Here is a 17,190-nt window from a genome sequence, read left to right as displayed (position 1 = left end):
TGTGTTATCTCAGGTCTTTGGGGTAAACAGTTGTGGCTTTCCACATGATCCCTCTGCCGCATCATTAGAGACATTTGGAGGAATGCACAAACAGCTTCCAGAAGCGTTCTATAGCGTTGAGTTTCCTCACACAAACAAACAAAAAAGACTGAAGGGAGGCATATAGGTTTGGGCTGATGCTTTGGAGTGGGTGATGTAGTATAACAACAGCCTAGGTTAATTAACAGGCGTTTTTACTTAATGAACTATATTCTAGGAAGCTCACTAAATGAGCAGGTTAAAAAAATTAAGAAATTATTTTAAAATAATAAAATCTATATTTACAAGAAACTACTCACCTACAATCAGCAGCTTTTTCATATGTAAAGGCTGAGAGAGATGATACTACAATCTGTTGAAGTCCTTAATCAATCATAAGGAACAGAAAAGGTGAGAAGAAAAGAGAGAAAGAGAATTACAGAAGCATTAAGATTCCTAACCTGCTAAAGATCCAACAGCCACTGTTGGAAAAGGCGTATTTTCAATAATAACCACATTTATTATGCATTGCTAGTAAAACCCTGACAGGTTTATCAAGTCATTATACAGAAACCTTACCACCAGTGCGTGCTCACATACCAAAAGCCCACAATCTAAAATTACATGTTTGGGCATTCATTGGATAAGGATATTTCAGGGGAGAAGATAGGTGGGGAAAAAAAAAAAAAATAGAGAGAGAGAGTTGAGATAAAAAGAAAGAATCTCCTAATAACATGAGAGGAGTCAGGCATATCTGCAATTCTTGCCAATTACATTTTTTCAACCGTCATTATCTCAATGTTACCCTGTAAGCCCCCTGAAAATACCTTGGAAAAAAGGATACCTCAGAATCCACTGGTCTTATGAAGCTATGAGTTTTAATTGTCTAAACCAACACCCTCTGCGCTTTCTCTCTTTACAAAAAGACTTGAAATATTCAGGGCAGAAACAGGATGGTAGAATGGAACACAGCATCTTTAAGCACAGATAAGTTAAAAAAATACACAAAAATACTGAAAGTTTTTGAACAGACTTCCAAGGAGCTGGATGCTCCAATAGACCAGAAACAATCTGGGTGAAAAGTGAGGCTGTTTTTTGGAGGAAAGGTTATGATGGTACTTAAGAGTGAAATTTGGTTTACCCAAGAATAAGTGCCAATAAACACCTTAAGATGGAGAATTGACCATAGGCCTCAGCAATCACAGTGGAGATGTGTGAAATTTATCATAGGCCTCCCTGTTATTTACCTCACCAGAAGAAGTACAGTGCTAAAAAGCAAGAACAAACAAACAAACAAACAGAACCCACCAATTCTTCAGGCTGTCAAACAAACTGAAGTGGGATATGAGGGCACCGAGATCTCGTTTGGCATTACAACAGAGTCCACACTGTAGATACAGCAGTCCTGATTCACAACTTACACACCCCATTTTACGTCACCAAGTCAGCAGAGTCTTGGGAAGACTAGCTTTCACCTTTCAATGCTCATTTATTTTATTTACCCCAGAAGAACAGAGGACAAAGGCAAAGCAAATTAGGGCTCATGCAGAGTTATTAATAAGGTGTGGATGAACGCCATTTCCAGGTCTCAAAATTCAACCTAGATAGGTCTGTAATTAATTTCCTTGATGAATTTGCCCAAAGCCTTCCTTAGCATTGTGCTCACTGTCAGCAACCTCCCCTGCAGCTACAAGTTAGAAATCACACAGGTACATTCTAAAAATGAAATCCTAATGGAGAACTTGAAGAAACAGGACCAAAGCAGTGCCAATCATGGATCTCCTGGGGAGTTTCTAAGCAATATTAAGAGCAGGGAACTTTCTTTTTTAATGCTGGTTCTGTTACAAGTTAAGAAAGTTGTAGCACAGTCCAAAAAATGGACATGGTATCATCTTTAATCTTTACATTACCAAAGATTAGAACATCTAAAAAATATCAAATGGCCAGACTTGTTCAGAGACCTCAGAAGTAAAGCGAGGATATCTGAAACTTTAATATTTACGCAGAGGCATTTGAGCAGTAAAAGCAACAGAGCTGGATGTGATCAGAGCAGATTGAAGACAAAATAAGGCTGAACACACAGCACAATCTCAGGGCATTGGGTAAGGTCTTTCTCTCAAATGCCAGGCTTTTTCAAATAAGCAGCAGTTGAAAACCTGAGATAACAGGCTTGTCATTCAAAAACTTCTGTTTTACATTTCAAGAAAAGTTGGAATTTTCAGTAAAGCATGTTTGTTTTTTCTAGCGTTAGAATTAATCAATAGATTAATAAAATGCCCTTAAAGTATTCTCCTGAAGAAATCTGGAAGCATGGAAAAAAGTGGAAAAAAATTAAATAGTTCAGTGTTTGTTGTTGTTGTTTTGTTTTAATACAAAACACTTACTGCATTGCTGCATGCTAGGACAGAGGTTTTCAACTGCATTGACCAGGGAAAAATGATCCATAAAAAGGGATAAGACATTGAGCATTGATGGTCACAATAACTCTAATAAAGCAGCTGTTAGCATTACCAATGTTTACATGTCAATTTATGATGCTGTGAGGTTTCAGTATAATATTGCTTAGTAATTATTAGTTAGAGTAATTATGTATTCAGTTACGTACAGAGGTCCATGGTGTTTAGGAGCCATTCAGATTTCATTTGCAAGTTCCTATTTTGAAAACTCTTTGAATATTGCACATACTTCTCGCAACCCAAAATCTAGAGAACAAAAAAGATGTAAGCAATATTTACAGTACAAAACATTGTCAGGTATTCTAGAACGAATAAGATAAAGCCAAACTATCTAAAACCAAATTATCTAAATGTCAGAGCTGCCACCCACTTACTGAAGAGGAATCAGTTTCAGTCAGAGCCATGACCCTGGCACAGCTCTATTTCAGGAGCGTTTCTGTGGCATCTGGAGGGAGCAGTGCAGTACTGGGTAGACCGTGCCAGTCATCCTTTTCTTGGACTTTCCATGGACTCTCTCCATCCTGACATCCCAATATGTGGGGAAAAAAAATCATATGCTCTTATTGATGAAGCTGTGTTTATGCAAACAGATCAAAGCTCTGTGCTTGCAGGGTCTGCACGGATGCAGTGGGGTCAACACTACTGCAGTGGATCTTAACCATTGCTCGTGATTGGATCCTAACCATAAACCCCTCAGCACAACAGTAACACCATTACAGTAACGTTGTCTGTTGTGTGTTTTCCTTCTGAGTACTCTAGATCTTACATACAACCTGGTCCCCCAGGACACAGGATATTTTAATTTTGCCATTAATAAAACCTTAAACCTCAATTGCTCAGATGCCAGTGTTGTTAAAAGAAATGTAAATATGAACTGTGAAAGTTTTAACATCCCGAAAACCACAAGATACTCACACTCCCAGAAACCACAAGATACACACATGAATTTTGATGGAACTGCATCTGGTTCCAGAGTGGAGGCCCTTCCCTTAGTTAAACAAGGCATGAATTAATAAGATTAACATGGTGCTACAGTAGTATACCCTTGTATAGCACTTGTGGATACTATAGAGCACATGTTGCTTTCCAGTCCTCTGCACGTTAATTCCAGATCACAGCTTAATTAGCCTGTGTGTAATGTATTTGAGGTATCTCTATCTGTGATTTGATTGCTTTTGTGTTGGAGCTTTAATACAAGAACCTTTTCCTGCATCTTTGATCTGGGCAGGGGAAGACCATGGAGATGTTAACAAAGGTACTGCAGCCTTTGGAAATTCTTGTCCAGTGATGGGATTAAATGAGAGGCAGCAAGTATATTTTATATTAAACTACCATCACTCCAAAACACTCTCTGAGGAGTCTCTGACAATTTGGTTTGCGTTGCCTATGAATAGATACTGATCTATAATGATTTAGCTACTTCTTTTCCAACATGTAAGCCCATATTGTTTCCAAAACAAATGTACATTTTTGGACCACAGCTCAAAAGTGGCTTATTACTCTCCCATGAAAATTAGACCTTGGATATTACACATAGAGATGAAGCTTTAAAATGTTTTACAGAGAATATTTTCAGGAAGCAGTCCTGTGAGGTCCTCTGAAGCAGTTATGAAAGACTCACAAACGTTAAAATAGTGTTTGATTGGTGTCCCTTCCTTAATTTCTATCTTTTACCTTGAATAGAAACATGTTCTCCTGACTTTGCAGTAATTAGGAATAAAATATTAAATTATTCAAATTACTATTAATTAGATTTAAAAATCAAAGTTGCTTATAGTCACAAAATATGAATTTATCACTCAAACATATATGGAATACTGAAGCTTGTGCCAATTTTTTCTAATATTCTGAGTAATTGCTTACTAATTTAAAGTCATCTCTAAATCGTACGTATTAAGCGGAGTCAAAAATACATGGTAGCATGAAAACAAAAATCTAAAGAGTTTGAGGGCATGAGATCAAAAAGAGAAGTATATCCAAATAATTATCCAACACCAAAAACGGATCCAATGAATAAAAGTACTAAGGGTTTGAAGCAATTTGGCTAACACACGCAAATCACTTTCTACATTAATTACACACTCAGAACTAATTGCACACCTGATTCTAAAATAAACCTTGCAGCTTAAAACATTAAGCAGAGGGTTAAGACACTGATGTTCAGGGCAATCAGATACAATTAATGTGTTCATTGTATTTTAGCAACGGTTGTTTCAAACATCAACATCAGCTTGGTCTACAGCAATCCAAGAGGCAGACTCAGCCTACTCATCATGGAGACACACTCTGATAATCCTACAATTTGCATAGACAGCATACTGACAGGGTAGCAGGGGTAAAAAGAAACAGAACAGTTAATCAATGTGATTTGTGCATACCTCGGTTTCATTTCAATTTTTTAACACAAATTTTTCATGTAGTCCCCCCTACTTTTCTGAATTTCCATGGCCTCTAGTGGGAATTCTTTCTCAGGCTACATTGCTCTTTACACAGCCTGCGTCTTGAAAATGTCTGAAAAAAAAAAAAAAACACAAACCACAACACAATAACAAAACAAAACAAAAAAGCCACCTAGAATTCTGAAGATGCCTTGTCCCTTCTTATGATAACAAATTGCATCTGAGCATACACTCTAAATCACATATCTTCAAATATAAACCTTATCTTTGCTTCACTGTTTTCAGATTCTTATGTACCATTTTTGTTCAAAGTTGTGCCACCTGTTTCCAATAGTGAAATACCTTCTTAGTCAATTGCTATCAATTAACCTTCAGCAGCCACACACTGCAATACAAAAGGACTATGAATGTAGATCAGATTGCAGTCCATCACAGGAAGGGAATTAGATGCATACATAATCAAAGTCCATTACAACATATACTGTGTGTAAATTACTGCAGCAGGTCAGCATCAGTGTTTTCACTATATCTGAAAACCCTGGGTGCATACTAATATTTGTTGGAGCTTCCCACATGAAGAAGGGATCTGGCAGTAATTAGTAGTCTTATTAAGACCTATGTTACTATAATTTCAGTGCATTTTTTTCTCCTGTCTTTCTTCCACATGTCATGTCAGACACATACATTTCTTGTCTGAAAGAGAAATATTCTCCCCCCCCGCCCTCAAACATAGAAAACAAAAACAAACCACAAAAGGCAACCTATTGGCTTCTTGTCCACGTTAATGAAAATTATTTACATTAACATAAAGAATTGCAAATTTGAGATTACAGGAGTTATTTCTCTATAGAAACTTTACATTTGCAGTAATTTTATACAATTTTATATTGTGCTGTAATAATTCCTAGGTTTTTCACTAATTCCCATTCTTTTGGTATTCAGATGTCACATTTTCTTTCTGTTACTCGGTCTGGCAGATCAACAAATATTACTAAATTTGTGGTCCTAATTCCAGTTCTGTGATGAACCTCCAGCAGCAGTGGTGTCACAGCTGACAATTAAAAACATAACAACTTACTGTTGAGAACTGGCAAGTGACACTCGCAGCAATACAACATTCCTTCATTTCTAAAATGTTGCCTTGGCTCTTAAGCTGTGTGATCCCTGCTAACACCAGTGCACATTGGGAAGCTGAACCCAGATATAGGGACTGCAAGCTCTTAGAGATCATAGCCCTTTTAATAGACAACAGCTTGAATGGAGTGCAGGAATAAGTGACAGCAAAAATGTCATTAACTGTTCCCAGTAGTCACTTTTTTTGAGATACAGCTTCACCCCAATATTCTGTTTCTCTTTGGTACTTTGTGATAAAATAACATGGAGGAGAAAAATCAGCTTTTCTCTCCAGCTGCAGATTTTTATGCGTACCATCACTTTTTCTTAGAGCACAAATGTTCTGTTTTGTTCTGAACATTCCCTGTGTTTCCCCATCTATTTGTAGTGTTAGCTAGTCTAAAGAAAACTGGAAATCAAACGTGGTCGTCTAAGGAGTCACTTGAAAGTAATATAGGCTTCCTGCTTTAAGTCACTTGCTTTTTAAAGGCTATCATGGAAGCCAGGCAAAAATAATAATAATAATAATAATAAAAAAAAAACAACACTGAAACGATGTAGGATTGGGAAGACAGACTGGCAGGAAACAGTCAGTCTAACTTTCATCCTAGCTAAGCAAAAGAACTCCCTACTTCTTGAGAAAATGCTATCTCTTAAGGATCAGTTTCATTTTTATCAAGACACTTGTATTTCTGAAGACAAGCAAAACTGCAATTAGAGGAAGAGGCCTGACACATGAATATCATTTGTATGGTTAAGCGTAGGTAATATAGCCCTCTGTATTTAATCCTAGTCCTGTCTGCCTTTCTAGTATAAAGGAAATGAAACTCTGAATCTTTGGTAAAATATCCACAAACTTCATTAAGCTGTAGCACTGTTTAATTGATAGTGGAGTTCTACATTGCGTGATTCTCTGCTCTCTCTTCCAATGTATTGGAAGCAATCCAATGAATGCTGAAGAAATGCAATGATGACGGAAGACTGAATTTTGGCTTGTAATTTCTAAACCACACAATATATAACAAAAATGTATTTTCTACACTTTCTATTGGTTTGTGGCTTTCTTCTTTCCCCCAGTGCAAACATATGAAAAACCCAGATCTGACATCCTCTGCTTCTTGATCCCATTCTTTATTCTGGGCAGTTCCTCTTCCCTCCCATTTTTCCACACCACCACCAACCCAGCCTCTCACAGTCTCTCCTCCCAAACCCATTTCACTCTGACAACCCTTCCCTGGCTCTGGAGCTTTCCATTAGTGGCTGAATGGAGGCTGGCACCTGAAAACTTCCTGCTGACTGATCCCTGAGTGGGTGGTTCGAGCCCATTTACAAGTTCTGCTGTCTTGGGGCACTATCCTGTTCAAGAGGTGCCCCTGCCCCCAGATGAATCCCTTCAAAACTGCTGCACAGTTGCTTAACTGGAAGCAGAAATGTGGGTTTGGTGTACCTCAAGCCTGTTACTGGCACTGTTCAATGGGGGCAGTTCCCATTCCCCAGACAATGTCTCTGTGATACATCACAGTGCACACCAATAACCAGAACAGCAATGTCCTTGTTGCTGCCACTGCTAAAGTCAAAGAAAAAATTCTCATCTGTTTTGGGGGTGCAGGTTCAAGGCTGGCAATCCAGTGTCTACTCCACTTTGCCAGCTGCCTGAACTGCCAGACTTGTATTCCCAATTTATGTCATTTTAAATGTAATAATAGCTAGGTACTCACTTTGCCACTTTGTTGAAAAATATCCATGGTAGGCCTACATATATCAGTGACTACTACAGAAGAATTTGACATTTGAGGAAAAAAAAACAATTCAGATATCAGGAAGTATTATATATGCAATGTACACTCAACTAGGCTTCAACCTGAAAAAAAAAAAAAAAAGGCAGAAAATAACATTTCTTCCCAACTCCCAGCATCATCTTCACACACGAGTACTTTGGTATTTACTTCTCAAAGGCACAGATGACAACAGAACTTATACAGGAGCCTGAACAATAATCCTGCTAAGAGCTCTGAAGAGAAATCTCACAGATCATGCAACACTCTAGCTTTATGCTCAGCTGGACAGAAATATATAATAACTTTATTCCAACATTAAAACCTCTAACTTTGGACATAACCCTTTTTGTAACCTGTCCCCAAGAAATTATCTCACTACTACCTGGCTCAAAACATTCATTTCTCTACTACCCATAATTATTTCAATGTGCTCCCTTTTTGCCCTTTTATTTCCACTAAGACAGCTATAATTATGAAGCCGTTTTTTGTCTTAGACATCCTTGCATCACTAAGAGCAGTAGACCTCCACCAGGCTATGTTGTTAATCTTCCCCATAATGACAGAACTTGTAATATTCTGGAATCAAATCCATTTTACAGCTTGTTTTACAGCTCCAGGGTTAGTTGTAACAGTGACAGCTCCTGTGAGATGAGATTAATACATCTTTTACAAAACATGTACAGCATTTGTGCTGATAAGGTTTCCTGGTAGTTTTAATATCCTCCTCTACTATTTTTTTGATAGCTACAGTATTCTACATAGTGACACAAAAAATATCAATTTTCATACCGGTGCCTAAAAAGACTTCTTTCCTGCACTCTTTTTTCTTGTCGTTGTCATCTTTTTTTAAACAACTCAGAGACTTAAAAAGTCATTATGAAGGTTTCAGTTTTAATTCTTCTTAAATCTGATCTACAAGAAGAGATGCCTCTTATAGATTTCCTGACAGCTTAATGACCTGGACTTTTAAAAATGTTTTTTCTTTATTAGCTATGCTGGAAAGGAAACCAACATCAGCACTCTTTCTAAGGGAGGAATGAAAAAAAAAAAACCAACCAAAAAAAACCACCACACACAAATGGGGATTGGACATAAGGAATTTTGTAAGTCTGAATTTAATATGCTTGTTTTCAGTGGCAGGCAGCTTTAGGAACCAATTATACATTACTTAAGTACATTGAAATTGCCGCTGTGACTTACATTTATGGGGTGTGAGATGAATAAAAGACCAGCCTGGATTTTGAGCAGACGGGTTCTAGGCAGTGGCTCTGAATCTCTTTGAACTTTGGGGAAATTAGATCTGGGCTGACACTTGTGGCTTTAGTTCATCTCCATAGGGTTTCACAAAAACCAGAATATCAAACCCAGTTTCCTCGGAAATTGGAATTGTTCCGATCTACCTCTGAATTTCACGGAGGCAATGAGTAAGATTCAACACATGGTTTGATAAAGCCCATTGAAGGATTTGAAAATTAAGAAACACCATCCCAAATGTAAATAAATAAATAAACAAAAATTATGGTTATAAGGGCAAGAAAGTCTGTGATTTTTACAGGGCAGAGTTTATGCAAACTTTACACACAGGTGTGAGAAAGTTCGTTTTAGATATGATGTACTTTCTTTTAACTTAAATCCTTCTCTAAGATTTGTGTGTGTGTATCCTAACAAGAATTAATGAGACCCAGACACTATTAGCTTCACTGAAACTTTCCATAGCTGTTGTATTTGAAAACATCAGTGTTAATGCACTGATGCAAACAATCTTTTTCACTCTGTTTCTAGTATTCCCTTAATCAGCATAATATCATCGGACTGGCTATTATTCATCCAGACGAAATCCTATTGATTTCACTGGGGTAGGATTAGACTTTGAACATTTACAGATGCTGGATTATACTCCTGGCAGCTTCTTATGGATCTCTCCCATCCTCCTCTGGTTTCCACCCTCCACAGAGCTTTCCTTAGTAGACCCATGTCCTCTGTAAGGGCTTCACCCAGAAGTCTTTACCTTAACCATTAGAGCCCAGAGGTCCTTTGAGATGAGTCAGGCCAAAAGACAGTCAAAGGTTGTTCTAACATCTATTACTGGAAAGTGTGCCCTGTTTTGCTGAAGAGTCAGTTATCTGTCAGATACATAATTAAATCAACCTATGTTGCATCTCATTAAATCAGATATGAAGCAAAGATATGTTTGTTGTTGCTATTGTTTAAAAGATGAAGATTGTCCTGGTCTTGAAAACAACTGAGTAGCTTCCATGCATGACATTTATCCTAGAGCTACTTGAGATAAGACTTCCAAAACGTTACGCATATTTTGACTCATTGTCTTTAACAAGAGCTGAGTGGCTGAATCCTTATGAACTGATTATAAATTTGAGATCATGGGAAATGCAAGTCTAAAATCCATGAAAACTTAGTATTGCATGATTGTTTAATTATTTTCAATTAATGTAATTGTTAATGAAAATGTTTAATTGTTCTATTAGCACTTACTTACCAAGGCACTTACTTACCAAAGCAGAAGCAGAAAAGGTAATCCCTCAAAGGAGTCACAGACAATTGTACAGATTGCACAGATTGTACACGTGCAGCAAAAGCAGTTCACAGCAGCAGTCAAAACTGTTCAACCATCAGCAAATTCGACAGATGAGTGCCAAGATGGAAACTGATATGGAGATGGAACTCTTACAAAATTCAGAATTTTCGTGAACTTCACAGGATCCAACTCAGAGGACCCTCAAGATTTCACTTTAACAAAATATCTGAAGCTTCACTGAACATAATTAGTATTTTAAATTTCCTGGGTGTCCTTTATTTAAAATGTTTTGGGTTTCCTGTGAATTCAGGCTCCACCAGATGTAAAACATAGTAAAGAAACAAATATCAAGAAACTGGGAATACCTTTGGAGGAATGTATAAGAAGCAGTGCGGCCAGCAGGTCTAGGGAAGTGATTGTCCCCCCGTACTCGGCTCTGGTGAGGCCGCACCTCGAGTACTGTGTTCAGTTTTGGGCCCCTTGCTACAAGAAGGACGTCGAGGTGCTCGAGAGAGTCCAGAGAAGGGCGACGAGGCTGGTGAGGGGTCTGGAGAACAAGTCTTACGAGGAGCGGCTGAGGGAGCTGGGGTTGTTCAGCCTGGAGAAGAGGAGGCTCAGGGGCGACCTTATCGCTCTCTACAGGTACCTTAAAGGAGGCTGTAGCGAGGTGGGGGTTGGTCTGTTCTCCCATGTGCCTGGTGACAGGACGAGGGGGAATGGGCTAAAGTTGTGCCAGGGGAGGTTTAGGTTGGATGTTAGGAAGAACTTCTTTACTGAAAGGGTTGTTAGGCATTGGAATGGGCTGCCCAGGGAAGTAGTTGAGTCACCATCCCTGGAGGTCTTTAAGAGACGTTTAGATGTTGAACTTAGTGATATGGTTTAGTGGAGGACTTGTCAGTATTAGGTCAGAGGTTGGACTGGGTGATCTTGGAGGTCTCTTCCAACCTAGACGATTCTGTGATTCTGCAGAAGGAAGGCAACACTCTATAGTTTTTCATGCAAAAATATGAGGAGAAAAGTATTGAAAGACAGATCTACACTATTCTTTCCTCTTCATTAAAAAAAAAACAAAAAATGGGGGGGCTGGGGGGGCATCCAGAAGTCTCTCCTGCATGACAGTTACTTCTGGCAGTTTCTGATTATAGGCTAAAAAGCCCCAGGTGACCGATAAGGACTGAAAATGGAAAACACAGATACAGCAGGTAATTAAAAATGGCAACCTGGGCTTGTTTGCTCACTCGCTTGTTGTGGATATCTGTTTTTAAACTTTTTCACTACTTTGGTTGTAAAAATGCATATTATAAAGCTAGGAAATCTGCCTGAGTGGCTGACAGGGTCCAACTAGTCAAAGAGGTCTCCACTTTCTCCTAGGCTCCTCGAATGAATTACTAATGAAAACCTGCTACAAGAGGAAACGTTTCAGGAAGCAAACATAAACCAAAAGAGGGATGTGGTAGACACCACATCTCCAGTACCAGCAGGGAAGAGAAGCCCCTGGTTCTAAGCCCCTAAGCCCCCCATCTCCCTTCCATGCTGCTTCAGGGGCCCTGCAAAAATTCCCCCACACTCAGCAGATTGTAACGTTGTTATCTAGCCTTCAAGGATTAATTCAGACTAATTTAGCTCCCACTGTTCTCAGAGGGGCTCACGGTTATTCCTGACATGCTGTCCTAATTCCATGAAACAATATTTACCTCACCCGTGCCTTGGAGCTCCTCTGTGGTTCCGGAGACGTCACAGCAGTGGGTTGGAATTCCCTGGTGCTGTGCCAGATTGTTGGCTTTCCACAAGAGAATATCAGACAGACACTCAGCACTGTCTCATCCAACAGAAGAGGCAGAAATGGCACTTTTGGAGGCTTTTCTCTTCTCTTACAGGAATCCTCAATCTACAGGCATATTAAGAGAGTTGTAAATACATGGAATAATAATCTGGCATTTCTGTGGGTTATTCAAGTCTTGCTAGTATTACAATAGACTGGAGCAATTTCCTTTGTTATCTGATGGTGATTACTGCAAATGCCATATAAAACAGTGCTCAGGCAGGTCACTCGGATCATCACTTGTTTCCACGATGGACTTCAGCCATCTGTAGCCCTATCCAGTATAATGTTTTGCAATAGGCTCCACAGCAAGTAAAATCTACCAGTCCATGGCCAATCTGTGGAGACTTGCATCTAGGAGAAACACAGCACTTTGGTGAACTTTTAACAGGAATGTCTAGGACAAATACAAGGCCACCTGCAGCAGGTTACCAAGCACAAAGCTTTCCATTTGAAACGGGCAGTCTTCAAGCATGCCCAATGCATGAGGTCAAGGGATTTTCCTGGGATCTGTGTTTTGAGGAGCAAGGCACGAGGATCTTGGAGTGAATGCAGAAAAGAAGAGAAATGGGATGTATTGTATGGAACCACTGGGGGCAGGTGTTGTGCTGAGAGTCTCCTGCAGTGGATGTGGTGCCTCTCCAAGCCTGGCAGAGGCATGGACTAGGATGCCATTCGAGGGCAGGGTATCAACTGCAGGGATTGGAAAAATACAGTGCTGTATAAATGCCCCCTAATCTCTGGTACAACTCAGACTGATTTTTTTTTTGTTAGTTTTAATAATAAAAATAGATAACTTTTGAAATTGGAGGGCTCTGGATCCCACTGGTGTTGGGGGTAGACACCAGAATTTGGAGTCTCCTGAAAGATGATTACAAAAATCACAGGCCAAATCTCTCTCTCCCAGAATGAATCAGACTGATATGAGTAAAACATTTTAATCTTGCCTTTCCCGTTTTGCTTGTAAGCAGTGGACCCTGCTTTTGACCTTGCTGACCAAATAAGCAGCTGCCCATTTACAGTGTTGTTCACTGAGCCTCAGAGAAGGGTTAAATCTGTACAAAATCCATCAGCAACTCCTCTCAGCTCCTTTCCAAAATGTGTTTCACTTCTGTATATTTCTAGCCATACTTAAATCAAACAGCTCTTTACCTCCATTAAAAGACAAATTCAGTGAGAATCCCAGCTCAGTTTTAAGACCAGAGTTTTAGACAGATTCACATCAGACATTTAAATGAGTTTAATTCAACTTAAAATACATGTAATTTGGCCATCATATTTCTTCCCTGTTTACCTCATGCTTATATGATGCCAAGAAAAAATTACAAGACATAGGCAAACTCTAATGATGACCTCAGCCTGTGGTCTCTGCTAGTACAAAATCTCTTGCAAGCTATTACTTACTCTGTTTAGCATGCACAAGAGTTTCTTTTGTACCACTGGTAAGTCATTACATTATTTCCAACCTTATATGACTTGGGTTTCTAAACGCAAGTGCCTTAGCTAACTTTGCAGCTATCTCCGTCTATCCTCAGAGTAATCTGCAGATTAAGAGTGAAATGAAAAATCAGAAAACAAACTGTCCCTCATTTGCTAAAAAGGAAGCTAAGATTGTAACTGCTAAGATTGTAACTTTTAATTAGGCAAGAAATAAATACATGAGAGTTGAGCAGACTATAAAACTGTAATTACCTTTTAAAATTACTGCTAACAAGCAAATTAGCCACAGCGCAGAATAGCAGCAGATCAATAACAACAGTAAAACTAGAAGGATTTTGCTGATCGCATATTGTCTGTGGATGCAAACTGTAAAAGAGGTCCCCGCAGGCCACACAACAATAACCTACAGAAGAATGAGACACAAAGGGTATCGAGCTCAAAGATGCTTCAATTTCCCTAGGTGGTGAGCACTCGTCCCATCAAACCACCTATTAGTCACAAACTCATACAACTAAGAACTCTCAGGCCTCTTGAGGTCTCCTGTCATCTTGAAAGAGTTAATACCGATGAGAGGCACTAGTTCCTCTTGAAGCAAGTTCAGTTTATTGTTTTTCAATGGCTCCAGCAATTTATGATGGTGATGCTGCCAACACATATAAATAAGTTTGTACATCTGCTCTTCAGCAAAGGTCTGGAGGCTCACGGCAAGTTAACTCAGAGAATTAAAACAATAAAAGGGCAGAAACATTTAAAAATCATGATGTTTTGCTATAGAAAAAAACAACAACAACAAAATAATCTTTTCTTTATCTACTTCAAGTGTTTTTGGCTAACTTATTGCAAAGGTGCGTCTAAGAATGATTTGTATGGTTGTATTTTTAATAAAAAATAATTATAACTCAGCTGCATCAACTTTGCTTCAGCACCCTGTTTCAGTTCTTTCTGAAAACTCTGGAAATCACGGCTCTGTTTTGTGAAAATGTTCATTTTTCATTACTAGTAAGGTTTGTATTAGAGAAGTGAACGAGATGATTTTTAGATACTTGGCAATAGGATTTCCTTCTTTTTCTTTTACTCACTATAAGCTTTACCCTAAATAATGCAAATAGGGAAATAATCTCACTGAAAATACCTGCTTAGATACCCAATGCAGTTGATCAACTTTCAAGAACGGTATTTGTATGTGTATGAATGTGTATATTTAGGCATTATACAAATCATAAAGTTTATTTTAAAATAAGTAGATATAACACAAAATACCCTCTGTCTACAGATTTACTTATCAGCAAAGTAATAAATAGGATTAGGAAATCTTTCAGGTAGGATATTAGCAGCAATTAACAGTGCATTAGTCATATGGTTTACCGTCAGAAATGGCACGTACAACACCATCACTTCAGGGGTGAAAGTGTGGTACATGGCAATGCTTTACAGTCTGACTACATACAGCCAATGTGTCTGTGAGGTTGAAAGGAAGAAATAAGGTAGTTCACAGTGACAAATAAATGCCAGTTTTACTATTCTAATTATTCCTTTACAGTCATCCTGCTTATTATTATGATATTAATTAGTCAGAGCACGTTTTAAATGGCTGTTCTATTAGCTGTCTTTCCTTGTACAATTCACCACAACAGAAATCAAACAGCCCAATCAGCATTGAAAAAAATACTACCTCCTTTTAATTACCTTAATTGAGTTTTATGCTATATTCCTGAACAACAGAAACACCAAATGCTTTCAGGTTCTCCAGATACATTAAAAGAAAGATGATTCATGATTCACTGTAAATATCTTATAGGCAACTCAGCACTGCCATATTCAAACCTACATATTAAACAAGAAGCCTGTAAAGAAAACAACAGTGCATGGTTATATATTTAAAGATACTATTTTTCTAAAGACACACAAGAGAACCCTAATTCTGGCATTTGTTGCATGTAAAGCACTCGTCTTTTTAAGCTAAACAGAGCATACATATATTTGCATGCTTTCTGTGCTTGATAACCACCGAGGAAGCACAGTATGGTATGGTATCTGCAGTCAGGAAAGAGTATGTGATTTTTAGAAGAGAGATACCCTGTAGAAAGCTGCTCACCCTGGCATGGCAAGAAATGGCTTCAGGCAACTGATCTCCTCCTTCTCTCTGAATCAGGCCAATGCCCTGAGCAGAGCTGATGTGGACAAGAGAGAGCTGTTTCTGATGGGACTAGCGCTGACCCCCTGCTGCCAGTCAGGCTGGTGGTGGAGCAGCATCCCCAGCATCTCCCCATGGGCTGCAGGACAGCCCATAAAGCATGGTCAGGCATCCCAAAGCTTATTTAAGTCAACCATGAGGGGAGGGGTGGGTGAACTAGAAAAGCACAAATGTCCTGTGGGTACAAAATAAATACTGACTAGGTCTCAGTCAGTGGGGCAAATAATAATTGTGAATCAAAGGCTGGTATTGCCTCCACTGTACTATTCAAGGTATGCTTCATTTCATTTTTAATATAAATATCTGTGTTACGCTGTGTGCCTGTGGTTTCATATTCCCAAGAGTGAGAGTGGGGAAAAAATACCTGTAAAGGTGACTACAGGGCTTAAATTTTAAGTCCCTAAAGCCTGGGAGCTTTAGGTATGGGCTTGAGCCATATGTTTTATTTATTTTAGGAAGGGTCCCCCAGACATATTATTGAACCAGCCTTGGTTACTGTTATTGATATCTGACATAAGGTTATACTTAATCACTAACATTTAGTACCATTGCTAGGAGGAATCTGAAAAATCCAGTCTGACCAGCCAATCTACCATTACGGGAAATCCTTTCCAGACCCCAACAGGCAACTGCATAAATAAAGCATACAGCAAAATATCAAACCAATGAATAAGCTGTCATATAAACAAGATAGTAAAAACCACACTAGCATGTAAAGCAGGAGAAGAGAGACCTGTGCCATCAGAATAACACATACGAACCAGGACAGCAAAGGCACTTTCTTGCAAGGGATCAGGCAGCAGTGGGGAAGGCAGAACAGCTGAACTGGAGGCTCTGCCTCGTGCGGGAAGCAGCAAACTGTACCTCACAGCAAAGGAGCAAATAAGTCTGTAGTGTCTGACTTAGAAGTATGCTGGAAGAACAGTCAACCCCACTTTATTTCCTATAAAAGTTTGGTGGAGGGAGGTTTTGACTGTTTCTGTGATGGATTCCTGGATGACCCATTCAGCAAGCAGGGTTTTGTCTTTATAAAATTAACCTGAGTACAGGTTACAAAAGCTGGCAGACAGGCAGACATTTCCATGGATTTGAACTACTGAAACTACCCCTACCAGTGCAGTGAGGGAGATTCTAGAGAAAACCCTCACCCTTCCTAGTCAGCTGAAGATTACATTTTAATATTTAAATTCAGGAGAGACAACTGAATGTAAAGAGGAACAGAACTATTGCTATAAAGAGGAACAGAAGTGTTCAGGGAAGTGGCAAGTTCAGCAAGTACTGCAACTCTCCTCTACCTGTGAAAATTAAGCTCTGCTTTTGATATACTGGCCTCACACTCTTGATTTCTAAGAAGTTAAGGAATTTTTTATTGGTGGACTACAACTGATCCTCATCTTAGGTCAGAAATTAAAAGAGAATGACCTGACATAATTA

The 17,190-nt window shown here is 38.9% G+C and overlaps 1 protein-coding gene across 1 annotated transcript in view; it reads right to left on the bottom strand.

Moving 5' to 3' along the window:
* Positions 1–5,569, bottom strand: part of FAM241A (family with sequence similarity 241 member A) — a 321,403-nt gene extending 315,834 nt beyond the window's left edge. Inside the window, exons 1-3 of the transcript XR_010831298.1 lie at positions 4,853–5,569; positions 2,849–2,995; positions 2,624–2,720 (exon numbers count right to left, since the gene is read on the bottom strand). The gene's annotated coding sequence lies outside the window, so the exon portion shown is untranslated. The remainder of the gene's footprint in view (positions 1–2,623; positions 2,721–2,848; positions 2,996–4,852) is intronic.
* Between the last annotated feature and the right edge of the window lie 11,621 nt (positions 5,570–17,190).

The sequence above is a fragment of the Anser cygnoides genome, chromosome 4 (genome assembly GCF_040182565.1).
Source record: "Anser cygnoides isolate HZ-2024a breed goose chromosome 4, Taihu_goose_T2T_genome, whole genome shotgun sequence".
In the NCBI taxonomy this organism is placed as follows: domain Eukaryota; kingdom Metazoa; phylum Chordata; class Aves; order Anseriformes; family Anatidae; genus Anser; species Anser cygnoides.
This window is presented reverse-complemented; position numbering and strand designations above follow the sequence as displayed.